A 6000-nucleotide genomic window follows, 5' to 3' on the forward strand; every position below is an offset into this window, starting at 1 on the left:
TCCGTTCACCTACTGACAGACATTTGACGCCTGCTATGGACATGGGTGTGCAGATAAATCCTCGATCCTTCTGGATCCCAGAAGTGGATTGCTGTGGATCCTACGTTACCTCTGTGTTTAAGTTCTGAGGAGCGTCCAGACTGTTTTCCACGGCGGCTACACCATTTGACCCACCATCCACTCTTGCCCCATAGTGCATTCTCCTCCAACAGCCAGCCTGGTCTTAGGACAGAAACCGTCCATCTCCCAGGCACAAATACTCCAACTCACCTACTATGCTCTGGGATTAGCGGTGCCCAGCACAGGACACCGGCCTTCCTGTAGTTTATGGTTGAAATCCAGGCAGCAAATGATGTAAAGACACAGCTGTAGCAAACTCAGGTGGTGATAACTACAAGGGGGAGAGAGAGAGAGAGAGAGCGAGGGTGGCAGAGATCCCTGGGGGTGAGGATGTGATGCAGATTTTAAAACAGGGTGGTCAGAGAAGTTGTCGCCGAAGTGAACGTTTGAGCAGAGGTCAGAAGGGAGGGGGCCAGGTGGGTATCTGTGGGAAGAGTGTTCTAGGCAGAGGGCACAGCCTTGTGCAAAGGCCCTGGGGCAGCGCTGGGTCTGGTGTGTTGGAGGAACAGGGAGGAAGGTGTATGTGTGTGTGTGTGTGTGTGTGTGTGTGTGTGTGTGTTTGGAACGGAGTGAGCCAGAGGACTCAGACCCCTTCCCCCCAACTCCCAAGGTGGGAGCCCTGGGGGACCTGACTTGGGTGCTCACCGGCGCCCTCTGGTGGCGTCTTCAGGGAGGGCAACCCGTGGGGTTCAAGAAGAGGGATGGAGGGTGCAGGGGGGAAAGGGGGGCCGTGTGGGTACCAGGGTGGACTGTGCTAGTCCCGCTGAGCAATGACAGAGTGAACTAGGATGGGGACCCAGGACTTGGGGAGAAGTGTTCAGATGCCGGATGGACGCTGCACGGAGAACTGAGAGCATCTTCTCGGGCCTGGCGGTGAGTGGCAGGGGGCTCCCCGGATTATTTGGGCCTGTGCAATGCGAAAGGAGAAGCCTCCAGTGGCCCAGAAGGCAAAGACGACGCCGGGTCAGACGGAGCGTGGCACACGGGGCTCTTCCGCGACTCTCCGGCGTGTAGTATTTTCATTCCTATCAGATCCTGCTGTTTGATTTTGCTCACAGTGCTCATTGTTACCTGCAATTATCTTTATCGTAACTCCCGCCCTCCCGGCCCAACCGCCGCCCACCCCACCCCCCAGCGTGTTTATGGCTGGTTTTCTACCACTGGACTGTCACCTCTCTAAACGAGGGCAGAGATCTTGTTTGTTTTACTTAAGGCCACATCCGCCAGGCAGCAGGCAAGATAAGAGCCCGTCCAAAGATGTTCCCTTCCTCATCCCTGGAACTCTGAATATGTGAGATTGCATGGCGAGGGGCATTAAGGTCGTTAATCGGCTGACCCGGAGATGGGGAGATTATCCTGGATTATCTGTGTAATCCCAGTGTGATCACAAGTGTCCTTAAATGTGGAGGAGGGAGGCCGGGGAGAGAAAACCAGGGAGAAGGCAGCAGGAAAAGGACTTGGCTTGACGTTGCTGGGATGCATAAGGAGGCCTCTAGAAGCGGAAAGGCAAAGAAAAGGATTTTCTCCTAGAGCCTCCAGAAGGAAGAGGAACCTTCATTTTTGTTTAGCCAGACAGTTTTGGACCTACAACCCCCCAGAACCGTATGATAATAAATGTGTTGTTTTGAGCTACCAAGTTCATGGTGATTTGTCACCGTAGCAGGTGGATACACTCAGCTTGGCACCTAGTAGATGCTCAATAAACATTTGTTAAATGGATGATCGGGAGGTGACTGCAGGGCTCAGAACCGGAGATGGTACAGTCAACCTTAAATTAAAGGGGTTGCCAGGCAGTCAGGAGGGGGCTGGTGATCTTGGAGTCAATAGGGGGGCCACCTTTGGGTTGGGCCAGCCCCTCAGCACTGGGCACGAGGGCGGGTGGAGTTCGAGGTCGGAGCTGGCAAAGGCCCTACATGGGAACAGTCCAGAAACAGGAAAGGGGTGGAGGTGGGGGGCACCTGGGCCTCTCAGTTGGTTGAACGTCTGACTCTTGGTTTCAGCTCAGGTCATGCTGTCACTGTTCATGAGTTTGAGCCCGGAGCCCTGCATCAGGCTCTGTGCTGGACAGCTTGGAATCCTCTCTCTCTCCCTCTCTCTCTCTGCTCCTTACCTGATCTGCTCTAAATAAATAAATAAAACTCAAAAAAAAAAAAAAAGTAACAGGAAAGGGGGTTTCTTGATCACCGCCCCGTCCCACGACTGCTGTTTTCACTGCATCCCAGCGGCTAAGGTGTCTGAGGCGTGTTCTTTTGCTTCTGTCCCCCTCCCCCCAAACCTTAGAACTTGAAATAATTTCATTGTAAAAAAATTTTAGGGTGGTTTGAGGTTTACAGAAAAATTGAACAGAAAATACAGGGATTTCCCATATTATGAACATCTTGCATTAGGGTGGTACATTTGTCACGGCTAATGAGCCAACATTGATGCATTATTGTAAACGGAAGTCTGTAGTTTACATAAGGTTCACTGTTGGTGTTGTATCATCCTTGGGCTTTGACAATGTATACAGACGTGGATTCACTGTTACAGAATTACGCAGAATAGTTTCACTGCCCCCCAAACCCCTGGGTTCCGCCTGTTCATCCCTTGGTCCCTTCTCCAGAGCCCCTGGCGACCACTGATCTTTTTACTTTCTCCGATTTCGTCTTTTTCAGGACGTCATATAGTTGGGATTATACAGTATGTAGGCTTTTCAGAGTGTGGTTTTGTTTGTTTTACTTAGCAATATGCATTTAAGTTCCCTCCTTTTAGGTGGTTTTTGTTGCTTTAGAAAAATCATGATAAAATATCTGTAATACAAAACTTTTAACCATTTTTAAAGAGATTTGTTTGGGGTGCCTGGGTGGCGCAGTCGGTTAAGCGTCCAGCTTCAGCCAGGTCACGATCTCGCGGTCCGTGAGTTCGAGCCCCGCGTCGGGCTCTGGGCTGATGGCTCGGAGCCTGGAGCCTGTTTCCGATTCTGTGTCTCCCTCTCTCTCTGCCCCTCCCCCGTTCATGCTCTGTCTCTCTCTGTCCCAAAAATAAATAAACGTTGGAAAAAAAAAATTAAAAAAAAAAAAAAAGAGATTTGTTTGACGGTAATCTCCACACCCAACATGGGGTTCGAACCTACAACTCCGAGGTCAAGAGTCCCAGGCTCCACGGACTGAGCTGGCCAGGCGCCCCGGTTTTAACCATATTTAAATGTACAGTTCAGGGGTGCCTGGGTGGCTGAGTCCGTTGAGAGTCCAACTCCTGGTTCAGCTCAGGTCATGATCTCACGGTTTGTGAGTTCGAGCCCCACGTCAGGCTCTGCCCGGACAGCACGGAGCCTGCTTGGGATTCTCTCTCTCTCTCCCTCTCTCTCTCTTTCTTCCACTCCCTAGCATGTGGTCACTCTCTCTCTCTCTGTCAAAAATAAATAAAAAAATAAATATTTAAATGCACAGTTCAATGGCACTAAATACATCACAATATTTTTTGTGCAAGCATCACCATTATCCATTTCCAGAACTTTCCCCCCAGCTTTACTGAAATACAATTGGCAAGCAAATTGTACACACTTAAAGTATACATACATACATTCGACATATGTAAACTTTGTGAAACGGTCGCCAGGATCTGGGTAATTAACACAGCCATCATCGGCTTACGGTTTTTTTTGTTTGTTTGTTTTGTTTTGTTTTGTGTTTTTTTGTGTTTTTTTTTTTTTGGAGGTGAGAATGCTTACATTCTACTTTCTTAGCGAATTCCCAGACCTTTTTTTATCATCCCAAATGGAAACTCTGTACTGTTAACCAGCTCCCCATTATCCCCCCTTCTGCCTCCAGCCCCTGGTAACTTCTAATATACTTTCTGCCCATGAATTTGACTACTGTAGATACTTTGCACAAGCGGAATCATACAATCTTTGTCCTCTCGTGTCTGGCTTCTTTCATTCAGTATGATCTCTTTGAGGGTCATCCCTGTGTCCCTGTTGTAGCCTGAGTCAGAATTTCATTCTTTTCTAAGGCTGAATGATATCACACGTATGGATGGACCACACTGTGTCTTATCCATTTACCCATCCGTGGACACTAGATTATTTTCACCTTTTGGCTACTGTGGACAACACTGCTGTGAAGCTTGGTTAAGACCATCTGTTTGAGGGGCACCTGGGTGGCTCAGTCGGTTAAGCGTCCGGCTTCAGCTCAGGTCATGATCTCGCGGTCCGTGAGTTCCAGCCCCGTGTGGGGCTCTGTGCTGACAGCTCGGAGCCTGGAGCCTGCTTCGCATTCTGTGTCTCCCTCTCTCTCTGATCCTCCCCAGTTCACGCTTTGTCTCTCTCTGTCTCAAAAATAAATAAATGTTAAAAAAAAAAAAAAAAAAGACCATCTGTTTGAGTTCCTGCCGTCGACTCTTTTTGGGTATGTATCTCACAGTGGAATTACTGGATCATACAGGGATCGTGTCTTTTTTGTCTCCTATATTTAAACTGGCAAATTCACTAGGTGAAAAATGGTATCTACCTAAATTATTGTCACTCATGTTTCTTTGGTTCAAAGTAACCCTGAACGCCTGGCCCGTTGGAGGTTTTATTTTCTCTTGGAAACGGTCTCTTGATACTATTTGCTTGTTATCTAGAAGGTGGAACCTCATCAACTTGAAAACACCCTTTGTATACTAGAGATATGGACCTCTTTTGTATGCTGCTTGTTGAATATATGTCCCCATTCTGTTGCTTATATTTTCATTTTTGGCATTTCTTTTTGGATATGTAGACGTTTTTATTTTCATGGAGTGAAAGCTTGACGTTGTTATTATCATGTTTTTGGTGATGTTATGCTTAATAAGTGCTTTCTGTTGGAAGATTGATGTACACCTAATTCTACATTCATCTAGGTTTTTTCTAGAAGAATAGAAAATCGTAAGTTTAGCCAATTAGATTTAGACTCTCTTTAAGATCTAGCTTTTTTTTTTTTTAAGTTATTTTTTTTAGAGAGAGAGCGTGTGTGAGTGGGGGAGAGGGACAGGGAGAGAGAGGGAATCTCAAGCCCTATTGTGGGGCTCGATCCCATGACCCTGGGATCATGCCCTGAGCCAAAATCGAGAGTCGGATGCTCATCAACTGAGCCACACAGGGGCCCCTAGATCTAGCTTTTAAATACACATTTTAAAGACTTTACAAATTTCCTTCTCAAATTACCAGATAATTATCTCAGCCCCTCTTACTAAATGACAGAATCGTGAAATTTTTTTCTTTTTTCAAGTGATTGGGAGGCACCTTTGAAATTAATTTGTTAAAAAATGGGGGTGTATTTCTAGGTCAGTTCTTCTGATATATTGATTTAACTGCCTACCTATATTTGTGCCTATGTGAATTAATTTATCTTAAAAAAATTGTTTTTAAATGTTTATTTATTTTTGAGAGAAAGAGAGACCGAGCACGGGCGCAGGGCAGGAACAGAGAGAGAGGGAGACACAGAATTGGAAACAGGCTCCAGGCTCTGAGCTGTCGGCACAGAGTCCGACGCGGGGCTCGAATCCCCAAACCGTGAGGTCGTGACCTGAGCTGAAGCTGGGCGCTTAACCGACTGAGTCCCCCAGGTGCTCCTATTTTAGCTTTTTAATATTTTAATACCTGAGAATGTTATTGCTGTCCTGATTACCTTCTTTTCCATATTTTCTTCTTGGTGCTGATTTAATTATTTTTAGATCAGTGGTTCCCAGCCAGGGTTACCTTCCAGGGAACACTTGGCAATGTCTGGAGACAATTTTGGTTGTCAAACCTGGGGCAGTGTTACTGGCATAGGGACCAGGGGTGCTGCTAACATCCTACAGTAATAGGAGAGCCCCCGTGACAAAGAACGGTCTGGCTCTACATGTCCACAGCCCCAAGGATGAGAAACCCTCCTCCAGACG

The sequence above is a fragment of the Prionailurus viverrinus genome, chromosome A2 (assembly GCF_022837055.1).
Source record: "Prionailurus viverrinus isolate Anna chromosome A2, UM_Priviv_1.0, whole genome shotgun sequence".
Lineage (NCBI taxonomy): Eukaryota > Metazoa > Chordata > Mammalia > Carnivora > Felidae > Prionailurus > Prionailurus viverrinus.